This window comes from Loxodonta africana, chromosome 7 (genome assembly GCF_030014295.1).
Source record: "Loxodonta africana isolate mLoxAfr1 chromosome 7, mLoxAfr1.hap2, whole genome shotgun sequence".
In the NCBI taxonomy this organism is placed as follows: Eukaryota; Metazoa; Chordata; class Mammalia; order Proboscidea; family Elephantidae; genus Loxodonta; species Loxodonta africana.
Window position 1 is genome coordinate 115,143,717 of NC_087348.1, and position 15,258 is coordinate 115,158,974.

Genomic DNA, 15,258 nt, shown 5'->3' on the forward strand with positions numbered 1-15,258 from the left:
ACGTTGATTGATTTTCTTATATTGAACCAACCTTGTATTCCGAATAAACCACTTGGTCATAGTGTATAATCCCTTTAATATGCTGTTGGAGTCAGTTTGCTAGTATTTAGCTGAGGATTTTTACATCTATATTCAAAAAAACCTGTGGTTTTCTTTTCTATGTCTGACTCTGCTTTCAGGGTAATGCTGGCTTCGTTGCTTTCCCTCCTCTTCTACTTTTTGCAAGAGTTTGAGAAGAATTGGCTTTAATTCTTCTTTAAATGTTTGACAGAATTCAGCTATGAAGCCATCCAATTCTGTACTTTTCTTTGTTGGAATCTTTTTGATTTATGATTCAATTTCTTTACTTATTTTAGGCCTTTCAGATTTTCTATTTCTTCTTGGGTCAGTTTTTTGTAATTTGTGTATTTCTATGAATTTCTCCATTTCATCTAGGTTACCTAATTTGCTAGTGTACGATTGTTCTTAGTATTCTCCTATAATCTTTTTTTTCATAATGCTGTTAGTAATGTCCCTCCTTCATTTCTAATTTTAATTATTTGTGTATCTTCCCTCTCTTTTTTCTTTGTCAATCCAGCTAAAGGTTTGTCAACTTTGTTGATCTTTCCAAAAAACTAACATTTAGTTTCATTGATTCTCTCTATTGGCTTTCTAGTCTCTATTTAGTTTATCTCCACTCTAATTTTTATTATTTTCTTCGTTCTGCTTGCTTTGGGTTTAGCTTGCTCTTCTTTCACTAGTTAGGTATAAAGTTAAATTATTGATTTGAGATTTTTTTTCTTTTTTTAAGGTAGGCACTTACGGCTATAAATTTCTCTCATAGCACTGCTTTCACCACATCCAGTAAGTTTTGTTATATTGTATTTTCATTTTGATTCATCTCAAAGTGTTTTCTAATTTCCCTTGTGATTTTATCTCCGACGCATTGATTGTTTAAGAGTGTGCTTTTTATTGCCACATCTTTGTGCACGTTTCAAATTTCCTTGTTATTAAATTCTAATGTCATTCCATTGTGGCTGGACAATGTACTCTGCATGATTTCAGTCTTTTTAAAGTTACCGAGACTTGGTTTGTGGTCTAACATACGGTCTATCCTGGAGAATGTTCTTTGTGCATTTGAGAAGAATGTGTTGTTGAAGAATCCTGATGCTGAGTAGAGTGCTCTATATACATGTGGTCAGTACTGTTGTTTTATAGTGTCGTTCAAGTCCTCTATATCCCTACTGATCTTCTGTCTAGATGGTCTATCCATCTAGAGTGAGTTATTGAAGTCTCCAGCTATTATTGTAACTATTTTGCCCTTCATTTCCATCAATATTTGCTTCATATATTTTGGGGCTGTGCTGTTTGGTGTGTGTATGTTTATAATTGCTATGTCTTATTAAGGAATTGACCTTTTTATCACTATTCAATGACCTCCATTGTCTCTTGTAACTGTTTTTGACTTAAAGTCTATTTTGTCATATATTAGTATAACCATTCCAGTTCTCTTTTAGTTAATATTTGCAATGAAACATCTTTTTCCATTCTTTCACTCTTCTTGTATCTTTGGATTTAAAATGAGTTTCCTGTAGACAACTTACAGTTGAATCATGGTTTTGTTTAATCCATTCTGCCAGTGTCTGTCATTTAATTAGTGAGCTTACTTATCAAGCATCTTATTCTTTTGTTCATTCATCCATTTACTTATTTTCAACATTTATTAAGATCTTATTAGGTTCCAGGCTTCATCTTAGATACTGTTGAGAACACAAAGCTAAACAAAATTTAAACCATAAGCTGGAAGAGCTCATAATTTGAAAAGTAAGAAAGATATATAACTAAATAATTATGATGTTATATCAAAAACCAAACCAAACCCATTGCTGTTGAGTTGATTCCAACTCATAACAACCCTATAGGACAGAGTAGAACTGCCCCCACAGGGTTCCCAAGGAGTAGGTGGTGGAATTGAACTGCTGACCTTTTGCTTAGCAGCTGAGCTCTTAACCATTGTGCCACCAGGGCTATAAATATGTATAATCACAGAGATGTTTACAAATTTCTTTACAGATAACAACTAGATCTAAGAGGGATTTAGGGAGTTTACACACACAGATACAGTGACACGCAAGCATAGAATCATATTTTCCAGGAGAAAAAGCAGGGAGCTACATTCCAGTCTGGAGGAAGAACACATGCAAAGGCGTGTGGTATGTAAGTGCATGGTTTGCTTCGGAATAAAGAAGTAATTTGATATGATCTGAAGAAAGGGTACATAGCTAGGAATGGAGACTGAAATTTAGGCTGGAGTTAGATAATGACAGCCTCATATACCTGGCTGAGGCCTTGAATTTTACCTTGTGTGGATTAGGATTCAAGGAAGTGGCATTTTTTTTTATATAGAAAGATTATTGGTGGCTGTGTGCCAGTGGATCATATAGGGAGATAAGAGACACTGAGAAGTTAGCTGTAAAAAAAAAAAAAAAAAAACTTAATAGAACGGGAAAATTTCCATGCAACATCCACTTGTCCTGGTTTAAGGGATGTGCATTGAACCCTTTGCCAGAATTTTTTAAATTGTTGCTAGGAGAAAGAAACCTCTTTTTCCTGCCAGAGAGAAGCTCTGGGGTTCTTTTTCCTATGGTTAAAAGACTTAAGGAATGTGAGCCTGAAATTGAGCAGTCATGTATCTGAAAGAATAAAGCCAAGAAACAGAAATAAAGACAAGAGAGAAAAACATAGGGAGTCCTGAAAGAATCTGAATTCTAACCTGAGACACACCCGAAGTTGGTTTGACCCCTGCCCCTCACATCATTTGATTTTGTTGGGTTATTGTCACTTGAAACCAAAATGTATTTATTAACACAGAGGCTCTTATATTGTAAATGTGAAAGGAAAGAGGAAAAAGTACTGGCTCTTACAGTGATAAGTACCATATTTTTATGCAAATAACATGCCTTCTACCTTGTCTGCCGAGCCACTCCTTCCTCCCCTCTCCCAGATATTTTTGTAAGCGTGCTATGCTAATTTCTTTGACAGCAGCCTGTAAAAAAAATTGGCATAGTGGTGCTTCTGAAAATACCTGGGGTGGGGCCAGGGGAAGCAGTCTGCAAACAAACAGAGAAGGCACACGTTATTTGCACAAAAATACGGCAAACAGATCAGATTCTAAAGTCAGCATTTTTACACCTACTCCTGTAACAATGGCAAACTACAAAAAGACAGTTTTTTATGGCTAAAAGATTACGTGAGCTAAGGATGGAAAAGGTTAGTGAAATTCAGTGCTAATGTTTTCAAAGCTTTTGAATTTCTCTAATTAGCATGTTCTAGGAAGATTTTTTTTTTTCTCCAGAAAAATGTTACAACAATAAAGGAATACCTTACTGACGTTCTACTCATATTTTACCAGTTTAAAATAAAATTCCTATTAATATCCAGGGTAAACAATTTCATTGTCTTCTCTCAAAAGTGCATGCTCTCCTCTCCCCATATACCTCTAGCCCCATTCCTTAATAACCAGCTAACCATAATATCCAACCATGGGAGGAATAGGAAAGGATCAGCAAAATAATTCTTGGACATTCCCTTGAGGAGGGAAGGGAAGAAATGACTCTATTACCTTCTCTCTGCTTTGGGTTTCTCCACAAACCATTCGGCAGTCACCAAACGCTTGTTCCCTGGATATCTTTCTCATTGGATGAGGTCATCATTTAAACTCAGTTTCAACTTCTACATCACTGACTATTACTGCTGGTTCTCACAGAACAATCTCCTCATTAGACCGGTGAGGTAATGGCGGCCAGGGAATCAAAAGTTACTTGTCCAAGATTATATAATCATCACCAGCAAGCGGAGGCGTTGGTGGTTCACTGGTAGATTTCTCACCTTCCATGTAGGAGATTCAGGTGAGCTTCCTGGTCAATGTACCTCATGTGTAGCCACCACTGTCCGCCACTGGTGGCTCTCCAGTTGCTACGATTCTCAATACGTTTCAGCATAACTTCCAGACCAAATGGGCTAGAAAGAAAGGCCTGGCAATGTACTTCCAGAAATTAGCCAATGAATGTCTTATAGATCACAACAGTCTGATTTGCAACCAGTCATGTGGATGGCACAGGACCAGGCAAAATTTGATTCCATTGTGCATGGGGTTACCAGGAGTCAGGGGCCAACTCGATGGCAGCTAGCAACAACAACCAACAAACTAGGACTAGAATCCAGGCCTCCTCATTTCTCTGCCTGTGCTTTATTTTGCTGTACAGTCTACTTCCACCCTGCACCAGGAAGAAGTAGGAAGCCAGGAAAACTCTTAATTAGGGAGTGTTGGTAAAAAAAAAAAAAAAAAGAGAGAGAGAGAGAGAAAAATCTAAACTGGATATGCATTCTATGTCATTATTCTTTATGAGTTACTGGCAAGGGCCAAGAGGTGGTAGTGAGAATTAAACAGACTTTTTTGCAGTTCCATGAATTTTCCACTGGAACGCCCTGATGGACACCAGCTGTCTCATCTTCCAGGCATGTTGAGATTTGTTTTTTCTGCTCAATGTTTATTGCACGCCTGCAGTGTACAAAGAGATGTTGTACTCTGCTGCCTTGCTAGCCTCACGGGAGTTAAACTAATACTTTCTAATTATAAATAGAGTGCTTTGGGTAACACTTTGTTGGCAGAAACCTATACTAGAAAACACAGGTCACAGGGAAGCACTCTGGAAATGGTTTTCCTCTATTATGGATTGAATTCTGTCCCCCTCTAAAAGGTGTGTTGTAAATTCTAATTCCTGTACATGTGGATATAATCCCCTGGGAAGAGGGTTTTCTTTGTTATGTTGGGACGATATCAGTGTAGGGTGTGTCTTAAAGCAATCATTTTTAAGATATAAAAGGGGCAGTTTAGGCACAGAAGCAAGCAACTACAGCTAGGGAAAGACAGAGGCCACGCCACTTGAAGATCATCAAGGAACTGAGGGACAGAAGCTGAAAAGAAACAAGGACCTTCCCCTAGAGCCGACAGAAAGAGAAAGCCTTCTCTTAGAGCAAGTACCGTGAATTTGGACTTCCAGCCTCCTAAACCGTGAGAAAATAAATTCCTGCTTGTTAAAGCCACCCACTTGTGGCTGTTACTGCAGCACTAGATAACTAAGATACCTTCCTCTTCTTTTCTGCATTGTAGAAGGCAGGACTGTCACCCTGCCGAGGCTGATGATCTGTGTGGTGTTGCTACTGGAAAGGCATTTGTCCCCTCAGCGTGCACTCTGAGTAAGGCAATGGTATCACATGGCATGGTAGGAAGAGCGCAGACTTGGAAGTCAGAAATACAGGTTTAATCCCAGCTCTGCTTGCTTTTTTTTTTTTTCTGCTTGCGATTAGGCATTTGACCTGGGACAAGTCACTCAAACTCTGTGAGTCTCCTTTTTCCCATCTGTAAAAGGGGAATAACAACACACGTCATAAAATATTTTTGTGAAAATAAGATGAGATGTGTAAGTAAAATATCTAACGTAATACCTGGAACATAGTATATTCTCAGTAACTGGTAATTTCACTTTCACTTCCTTTGTTTCAGCTCCCTGACCTTTTGACTGTCCTGAGTGAAAGCACAGCTAAGCTCTTAAGCACGTGATAGGGAGGACTGGAGTGGCATGGCCTGTTAGGGCACTCCCACTCTAGAGGCACGCATGGGTTGTTAGAACCTCAGGAAAGCAGTGCTCTCGCCAGCATGGCCTGGGTCCTGAGACAGCTACTTCCTATTCCTTGGCAGCCATGACTCATCCTCATACACCCCAACCAGACCAACTTCTTTCCTACGCAGGCTCACTTTGTGCCAAGTCCCCATTGACTTGTGAACTGCCTTTCACTGCATTGGAGATGGAAGAAATTTGCTTTTGCCAGCTAAATGAAGACCTTCCGACAGTAAGATTAGTAGAGTCTCACTAATTGTATTGCACAGCTTAGTATTTAACTCTGGCCTTTATACTATTCTGTATCTTAAGTTCAAGATTTATACCTCAGCTCTCTCTATATCAGACTGTGACACTCTTCAGAAGCAAGAAGTATGTTCGCACAACGCATTCAAGAAATACTCTTTTACTTCACCGAGAGCTAATTTGGATAGGGATGAAATTTAACCCAAACTAAAAGAATTTGTCACATTATGGTGAAGAAATGAAGATGAAACTATGAAGGTAGGATTGCCTCAGTTAGGTAGGATTTCTTTGCTTCCATAGGAAGCTCGAATGGACTTTAACTTGTAGGCGATGGAGATAAAGTCAGGGAGTTGAATGAGGAGAGACAGGAAGTGATCTTTGCAAAAATCATGGCAGCCCACATGATCTCTACTCCACAGAACTCTTTAGCATTTCTCATCTATGGCCCTGATTTGGCATAAACAGTCTCACTGGGCTAGTTATCATTTTATCTATGTGTACCTCACCCTTCAGCTATTTGAGATCACCTTGCTCTTTCACCTTGAGTGTCTAACACAGTACTGGCCACATCGCAAGTGTTCAATAAATATTGTAGCTGATGGTGAGTGGCTTGTTGCTAACTTTGAAGTCGAGCTGACATTGAGATGCCCCCCAGAGTTCGGAAATAAGGCTTCCCTCTGAAGGTTAAACTAGCAAATCAACTCTCATTGGAGATGATCTGCTATCTTCAGATAACACTTTATGAAATATTATGTTCTACAGGAAAAAGATCGGGGACAGGAATGAAAGTCAAAACATTCATAAAAGAAAGAAACTGAAGCCTACTGCATGCACGGGCACAAAGGAGATAGTGCACATGGAGCTTAGAAAGAGGAAAGTCAGAAAGCGAGTGTTTGTTAATGTTGATGCAGCATTGTCCTGAGTGGAGGATTGAATGTAGCCACTAGAATGTTCTCTGATGTGGTGGTGCCACCTGTTCATGGAGTTGCCTCAGGGCCTGGACTAGAATATCTCAACTTTTACAACTAAGCCATCTGTCAGCTCCATGTAGGAAGATACTACATAGTTCATCGTGATGTCCCAGCATCTAGTATGATGCCTGGCACGTGACAGGCACTCAGAAAAATAATTATTGAGTAAATGAATATCTCCTATTTTTTAAAACATTAGAACCTCACTGTCCTTAAGGGTAATTTGAAATTATATATTATGACTAAAATAAAATCCAAGTAATTATAAACTGAAAATGTTTTTTCAATATTACAAATCGTCCCACCCTCACCTGGAGAGACACAAAGAGACTCATTTGCTTTCCAGTAAGGCATGCCTCCCACTTCCCTTTCCAAATGCCTCCTCGGCATCCCAACTTTGGGAACTACCATTCTGAATGGTCCACCTGCTTCCTTCTGACCCATACTCATCAAGGAACCTCTGGAGCATTATAGTATTTTTTCGCTTTAAGAGGTGATACATATATTTCAACATTTTTATGTTTATATATTTGGAAGCATTTTCCAATGACCAGCTTTAGTATGTTACCATTTATTTCCCCTCAAAGAGGTAATGAATCTATAACATAATCTAATAGGAGTCTCTAAGTGGGGCAAACGGTTAACATGCTTGGCTACTAAACAAAAGGTTGGTGGTTCTAGTCCACCCAGAGGCATCTCAGAAGAAAAGCCTGGCAATCTATTTCTGAAAAACCAGCCATTGAAATCCCTATGGAGCCCAGTTCTACTCTTATACACACTGACTCAGTGGCAACTGATTTTATAATCTAATAACCGGTAGCATTTTAAAAGCATAAACATACAGTAACTCAGCTTCCTATATACTTTAGTACCAGGAACAAGGTCATGGATGATAGTTATATAAAATCCAGATACTGGAAAGAAATATCTGATTTTTACATTACTGATTCAAATTCTGATTTATGTATCCATCTCCTGAGAGTTGTACTATTTGATCAGCCCTTGAGAGCTGGTCAAGTCTGACACACTGAGCAAACTGAGTTCCTAGTTACACGCCAACATCACACCAATCAGTGAGGCCTCTCTGGGCACCCATCCTCCTGCCCTTTCTCACTGACATCTGAGTGTTAACCTTCTTTACCCAGAGCACAGTAATTTTGAGTTTGGCCTAAAATTCTTCTGTCATAAATAGGTAACTGGTATTTCCCAGAGCCACCACCCTCAGGTACAATGGGATCATAAAATCAGTAAAAAAACCTTTACTTTTCTGGCTCATAATCTGCCCAAGAAACATCAAAACTGTACCCTTCTACTCAAAATAAACAACCTCTAAATTATCTCACAAGCTGCCATCTTCTTCTTCCACATTCCCACCTGGCTCCTGCTGCCATGTCACCAAATTTATACCCCAACTGCTCCCGTGATGTCTGGGTGAAGACTACGCATGCCATCACCTCCACGAAATGCTTCCTCCGTGTCCATTTTAAACCACATAGCAATAATAACCTGCCTCCTTTTAACTTCATACTAAAACCCCCAATGATGCAGCTTTTTATTTCACTCCTTTTCTGTTTTGAATCCATCTTCAAAAGATTGTCAGACTCACATACAAAGTACAGCATTGGAAACCTGTCTTTTAATTCTCTGAGAAGCTCTCTGTTTTAGTTAGGATACAGGCTATGCTGCTGTTACAAAGAGACAAAAATTGCCTTAAATAAGATAAAAATGTATTTATTTTACATAATACTCCAGAGGTAAGCATCCTGAACACTTAGGTTCACATCTGGGTTGCAGGCGGCAGCTCCAGTTTCCTTGCCATTGGAAGTAGGAAAGGGACTGGGGAGCACATGCCCTTCCATTTTAACGACATGACCCCGGAGTAGCAGTCACGAGGTCCACTCATATTTTATTGGCCATAGAAAGTTGCAAGGCAGGCTGGAAAACACAGATTATGACAAAGGCCATGAGCCCACTAAAACTCAGGAATTCAATTATTAAAAAAGGGAAGTACGGATATCAGTTGTATATTCAACATACAACCACAGTGTTAACCCCCCATGCAAAGCTTGTGCCTCCTGACTTTATTCAAGCAGGTAGATTCCTTCCCTAACCAGTATAACACTGTTGTCGTTGTTGTTAGGTGCCATTGACTTGATTTTTGACTCACAGCAACCCCATGTGACAGAGTAGAACCACCCCATATGGTTTTCTTGGCTATAATCTTTATGGGAGCAGATCGCCAGGTCTTTTCTTCTGCAGAGCTGCGGTGGGTTCAAACCACCAACCTTTCAGTTAACAGCTGAGTGCTTAAACATTGCACTACCAGCTATTGTGCCCTAAAGGCTGAGGATTTTTTTCTAGCTTTAGCAGACTTTAGCTGCCTCCCTAATATATCGTCACTGCCCTGTACCCCATCAAGTTATAATTCCTTGGGCAAAGAGACACCTGGAAGGCCCACTTTCATTTGAGCACTTCAGGTGTACATGGTTTAATTTGAATCAGATAAATCTCCACAGCATCCCTTTAAAAATTCCGAGAATTGGAGAAGGAAAGTATAGTAAAACACATACTAGGGAACAATCTGCAGTTTTATCGATCATTTATTTAATGATCGGTGCTCGGCACTGGGGACAAAGGTGAATGAGGCAGGCACAGTTCTTGGGATGTGCGTCTGCCAAGTTCACTGTCCACATTTGCCCACCCTCCTGTCTGCCAACTACATCAGCAGGCATCCTTGCCCTCAAGTTCCCAGCAGAAACTTGGAGGGAGAAAGGAGAGTGAAGTAAGGATACCTCTGGTTCTGGTTCCCCTCCTCGGATCAGTTTGGGTTGACTGTGTCCCTCAATCAAGGTGACTGCTCCACTCCAGGCGTCCTCCTGCATATGATTCCCTCCTTTCAGGTCCAGTGGTTGCTCCATTCTCTCACCCCTTCAGACCTAGGGTGGCAATGGCCCCGCTCTTACTAGGCCTGGGATACTGAACTATTCCTGTGGTTTTCCTACATCCTGCCCACACCCATGTAAATACCCCCCCAATATGAGACCTTGCTCAAAGTCTCCTTTGATAGTGTGCTGTGTATTTCCTAAGACCCTGACTGATGTAGTTTTTGTTCTCAGCGACCCTACTCCATGGTGGGAGGGGACAGACAGCAAAACTAGCATATAATTTCATGTTTTGATAAGATCCATGAAGGACAAAAAAAAAAATAGTGTGAAAGAGAGTACCAGTGGAAGTCCCATTTAGATAGCATGGAGATGGCGTTTTAGACAAATCCTGGAGAATGGGAACGAGCCAATCAAAGTGAATCCTAGGCAAATGGGGAAGTGTGTACAGAGCTCCTGAGATGGGAGAGAACTTAGTAGGCTCAAGAATTTAAAAAACAAAGATAACGACAACAAAAAAAGTGCTGCTGAGTTTAGTGAGGGGAAAGTGGTATGAGATAGAGTTGAAAAAGTCAGCAGTCTTAGAGATGAACTCAAAAAACACTTGTTTATAGTTTGTAAAAGGATTTACTCAGCTCTAAAAATTTCATTACTCCCTCCCTAATTCTTCAACTATTAACATCTCAGTTCAGTTAATATTTAGGGACATTTTAAACCATCAAGTGGACTATAATTCTGGTAAAGTAAATAGACATTTTAGGAAAATCTTATTTTAGTCTGCACCCAAAATACAGCTCCCTGAAATACTTTCTATCCCTTCCCTACCCAGCTATTTTTTCCAAGTGAAGACATTGTTGTTAATTCAGATACTCCATCAGTGAAAACCCTCCAAAGGGTTTTCTTTTGTTTAGGTCTGCCCGACTGGGCTGTATTACACGTGAGTGGCCCATGGAATTCATTATTTCATAAACTGCACCTTAAAATCTGTCACTTTGGGTTAGGACTCAGAGGGCCTGACTTCTCTCAGTCCCACCTTTGGGGAGGGGACTTGGGCCTCAGATACCAGCCTGTAAACTGAAGGTGAGGGACTGGAGGACCACTGAGGTCCACTCCTGCTCTGACAGTCTTTGAGGCTCGATAGTAACCATGAGTTTCCCTGGGGAAAATTTGGCCTCTGACATAACATATCTTGTTCTAGACCACTCTGAGCCAGGCTTTTCGAATATTAGGCTTCTCCCTGTCAGATTCACACTCTGCGTTATCTTTCACCATTTCTGCTATCTCAATGGGAAACAACGTAGAAGACCCCCACCCTCAGGGGATACATCACACCAGCTAGTTTGAAGGAGTTACATCCTGTATGAACATCTGCTACTAACTAGCAAAACACATGCAAATTTACCCCTTTAAGAAGCTGAATTTGAAAACTCCTTTATGAGCCATTTTATAGACATTCAAATCAATACATTTGCATCAGGAGTGAAGAGACTAGCTTCTCGTCTCAGACCTGCCATACCTGGTCACTAGTGCTAGTCTCTTAACCCTCCCGGGCCACAGACTCCAAGTGTAAGATGAGGATAAAGATGGTGCTTCTGATGATTTTAGGGGATTGGCACAAGGAGCATAAAAAATACATGTGAAAGTACTGTATTGGTAAGGTAAGCCTTTAGTAGAATTTGTATGCATATATAATTAGGAAATATTCCACCCTCAAAAAACATCCTGTTTCTCAGACTGAGTTAAAACATACCAATTCCTGACTTGAGTAAATGTTTCTTCAGTTAACTAATAGATGGAGGATTCTGCACTGTTCATGGGGGGAGAGAAGCAAAAAAAGTAAACACCAGTTTAAAAATAATCAATTAAGAGCAGGCGTTCATATTAATAAAATAATATTAATAAACATTACAAAAAAAACTTTTTATTCCCCTCATTTAGGCTCCTTGAAGAACAAATTGTATAAGCTGCCTCAACCCGTATTGGGAATTATATGGACAAACAATTATAAAGAAGAAAAGAGAAAGAGAAAAAATTAAAGAAATGATGGAGATTAGGAGCAAAGGAGTTCTCCAATGAGTGACATATGCAACTACGGATAGGCCTTCTGGGAAAACAAAAAGAGGGATTGTCATGGATTGAATTGTGTCCCCCCAAAATATGTGTCAATTTGATTAGGCTGAGTTCCAGTATTGTGTGGTTGTCCTCCATTTTGTGATTGTAATTTTATGTTAAAGAGGATTAGGGTGGGATGTAACACCCTTACCCAGGTCACATCCCTGATCCAGTGTATACGGAGTTTCCCTGGGGTGTGACCTGCACCACCTTTTATCTCTCAGGAGATAAAAAGGAAAGGGAAGCAGCAGAGTAAGGGGACCTCATACTACCAAGAAAGCATGGCCAGGAGCAGAGTACGTCTTTTGGACCCAGGGTCCCTGCACAGAGAAGCTCCTAGTCCAGGATAATATTGATGAGAAGGCCAACAGAGAGATAGCCTTCCCCTGGAGCTGACACCCTGAATTTGGACTTTTAGCCTAATTTACTAGGGAGAAATAAATTTCTGTTTGTTAAAGCCATTCACTTGTGGTATTTCTGTTATAGCAGTACTAGATGACTAAAACAGGGATTTATATGATTAAATAAGTTTGATTTCAATTATCAAGCTCTTTTTTTTTATTATTATTAATTAAGACGTTAACAGGTAGAAGATTTACAGTGCAACATTGTCTTACAACTCTTTGACCATGGAATCTCCCTCCACTCCACCGTCATCTCACAGGATGAAACAACTCGAGAAGACTCGGTATATGAGAAAAGTCCTGGACTAGACTCCAGGAGTTCTAAGTTCTAGAACACTCTCTCAACAGTTCTTTCCTATGCTCTTGGCAGGTTACTTTAAACTCTTTTGGCTTCCAAGTTCTAATATGTAAATAAGGTGACTGGAGCACCTAAGATCTCTAAAAACCCTTCCAGCTCTAATCCTCCCCAGCTGTGATATTCCACTATTCTGTACAAGAAGGTGAACAGGAATATATGGTATTTCCTGAGACAAAACAAAAGCACATTTTGGAAAAACAAAAGAATATTTTTACAGGCCTGTATATTCTTTGAAAGTATTCAATTTTTACTCAATTCACACTATGCTGAGAAACAATACTATTTATTATGCCCCTTTTTCTGGTAAGGAAAGCTCCTAACAGGTTTGTATGACTGCATGTCCCTTCAAATTCTCCCTCCACATTCTGTACAAGTGCTGTTTCTAAATCCACAGTCTTCCCATGTCTATCCCCTACTCAAAGCCCTTCAATGGCTTCCCGTCGCTTACTTGATAAAGCCCAAGTACCTTAGCATGCAAGGTCCTACTGCCTCCCCAGCCTATCTCACTGCTCCCTCCCTATCTTGAGATGGGATAACTGTCCCTTCTCAAAGATCTTTAACTTATTCACCCTCTACAAAGTCCCCTTTGCCCTGTAAGGTAACATAATCACAGGTTCTGGAGATTAGGATGGGGACATATTTGGGGGCCATTATTTTATCTACCACATCCCTCAAGAGCAACAACCATGTCTTAGTCATACTTGCATCCCAAGCACCTGGATCATCATCTTCTCCATACTTTACACAGTACTTTCAGGTATTCTTATTTCATTCAGTTTGCACAACCACCCTGTTGAGGGTCAAGCATTGCTATTTATGGGAAGTGTACTAGATTCAAAAAAACTTTAGAAGCAAGAAATCCAGCTTATTAGTCCCAGGTTTCCCCATTTTCCAAACGGGAAAACTGAGGCTCAGGCAGGTAAATGACTATGTCACATCAAAGTGGTAAGGCTAGGATTTGAAGCCAAGTCTTTTCATCTTAGTACACAAATTCATCAGCCTAGAAACTGGGTGATTTACTACATTGTGATGGAAGGTAAGATCCTGATCTTTGTCTTCCATCAGTTAAGGGGGTGGGGTGGAGGAGTGGATATTTCTAATAGCCTTATCTTTCCTAGGGATTATGTATACGGATTCATGTAATGAGGACCCCTATAGAAGTTATGATTTGCTCTTAGTAATTTTCCTTTCACCTCATTTGATTTCCAACTGTTTATTTCCTAAGGAAGGAACAATTCATGAACTTGGGGGCTTTATGGTCAAACATAGACCTCATTTCCCTGTATTGTACTGTTTGTGGAATTCCTGACATTGGTATAAGCCTCAGTCCAGACGAGGCTGTTTCATGTTCTCTCTGGAAATTTCCTCTGATGCTCAGGCTGCCCATTGTTGGCTCTGTTAGTTCACAGATAGTAGTTCTGACTGAGGTCACCATCCTGCTTTCCAATTCTTTAAAGCTTTGAAGGCATATCCTCCCAGATCAAACTCTCACCTCTGCCCCTTCTTTCTTTCTCATAGAACACTTTTCTATTTATTGCAAATCCACTTTGAATTTTGAGTCTTCTAGGAAATCTACCCAATGCCACTTTAAGCCAACAAGTAAATGAAATTTAAAGCAGGTACCTGAGACTATATACTTCTCTATCAATACACAGTATTCTAGTTCTCATACTATTTCCATGCTTTAGTTTAAACTGCATTTAACTATATTACATTGTGTTCTACAGTGTCTAAAAAGTTCAGATTTTCAGGATAATCTTCAAATATTTTATCATTATCATTTTTATTTCATATCTTCTCCACAAATTTGTCCTTTTTCCTTCTGTACTTCTTGTCACTATCCTACTTTCCATCTATTTTCTTTCCAAAGTTAAAATTTGTAATTACTCCATTTAGTGAATGTTAATTGTTTTGTCTGCTAAAACAACCCTTTGTCTTTTTTCCAGGTAACTGCTTCTTTGGGGGTAACTATTTCTACCCCTCTCAAAGGAAAATGTGACTCTGGGGAAGCTGCAAATTACAGTGGCCCCTCCCCAAATGTATACATACACACACTACCTGCCAGAGCTAGAGAAGTGACCACGGTCAGGCAAGTTATAGCCCAGGTATACCAATGCAACTGGCACAAGAGATAGTCTCATGACCTTAGTTGAGCCAATCAGAATCTATTGGTGTAATTTATATGCATCAAATTGGGACAGGAGGGAGTCCATTTATTCCTCTATGGTCACTGGGCTGGGAAGATTTCCAATAAACCAGTGAATCATGTGATTCCAGAGCTTAGTCATGTTGTATGGAGAAAATATATCTGCTACAGGAGAGAAGACCACTGTCAGGCAAAGGGGAGCAGAGATGGGAGAGATGTAGAGAGAGAATCTTGGTATCTCCTGAACCTGAGGCTAGTCCACCCTATTCTTTCTAGTTCCATGGACCAATGGATCCCCTGTCTCCTTAAGTCATTTTTAGTTGGGCTTTCGTCACTTACAACCAAAGAACTTCCAACTATCACAGTCCTTTTCTCCCAGTTTTTCTTGGGTGTTTTCTCCTAGTGTATACAGAATGTTTTATATAGAATTTATTTCCTCTTCACAGCTAATTTTATCGAATCTATAATGGATAGGAATG